Genomic DNA, 1040 nt, shown 5'->3' on the forward strand with positions numbered 1-1040 from the left:
CGAACAAACACGCAGTAATAGTCTGATTCTCTCTACTGCATTATTGTAGATCCTTATTAAATCAGGGAAGTGTGTACTTAGCGGACTGGTGTGGTGTGAATATATAAACCTCTTTGTAGTCACTGAGTTTCGACCCGTGTGCTTGTCCTGTTGCCACACTGAGAATGTTGTTTGTGCGAAACGAGTCCATTGTGTGTTGCGTAATGGGGATTGGGACACATTCGTTAAATCCAGGTCATGAAGCGGTTTGTGTCAGTGTGGGTTGAACAGTATTTGTGGGAGTGAGTTTATCTATGAATCTCTTATGAAGGTGGCGCGTGTAAGTGTGTGTGTGTGGAGGGATAATGTCGTTTGAAGTTTGTTTAATGGGGATTCTGATCGAGAAATGAAGTCCAGTCTATATCGGGAATGTTGAATGGCCTGTAATCCAAATACGTCTGTTAACGAAGTTTTAAAGATATTCAGTACCGGTGAAAAGAGGTCTTCTAAAAGATAGAGAAGGAGATGAAGAAAGTTTTGAAAGTTGAAGCAAGATACAAATATATACATGAATCTGACCTCTGATTATGTAGCAGTAAGAGCATTTTTACATTTTCACATCTGCCATTCCATACCATGATCACACTCAAAAGGTGACGTGAAGATTTCTGTCACTTCAGTTCTGTTAAAAATGCCTATGACTGTGCAGGGAGAGAAAAGAGGCGGTGAATGTCAGAGACGTTGTTTTTTTGCGTTATATATTAATGGCACAAATAGTAGGTGAAGTGCGTGCAGAGAGACCTGGGTGGTTTGGATGTAGTTGATTGAAAAGAATAAATAACATTATGAGTACTACGATTACCAAGGATGGAGGGAGAAGAATGAGAAGAGATATGGATAGATGGTTAGAAAGGATGAAGGAAAGTAGGAGGATTAGAGAAGATAAAAGAAGATTAGAAGATGAGAGAGAGACAGCGCAGAAGAAAAACGGCAATGAAGTAGCCTACAGGGTGGAATGAGTTAAAAGATAAAGTGAAAGTGAAGGGGAGGAGTAAGAAGTG

The 1040-nt window shown here is 40.0% G+C and overlaps 1 protein-coding gene across 1 annotated transcript in view; it reads left to right on the forward strand.

Moving 5' to 3' along the window:
• The window catches only part of LOC119586684, a gene marked incomplete at its 3' end in the record, with an annotated part of 31110 nt that overhangs the window by 12119 nt on the left and 17951 nt on the right, over nucleotides 1-1040 (forward strand).

This window comes from Penaeus monodon, chromosome 21 (genome assembly GCF_015228065.2).
Source record: "Penaeus monodon isolate SGIC_2016 chromosome 21, NSTDA_Pmon_1, whole genome shotgun sequence".
Lineage (NCBI taxonomy): Eukaryota > Metazoa > Arthropoda > Malacostraca > Decapoda > Penaeidae > Penaeus > Penaeus monodon.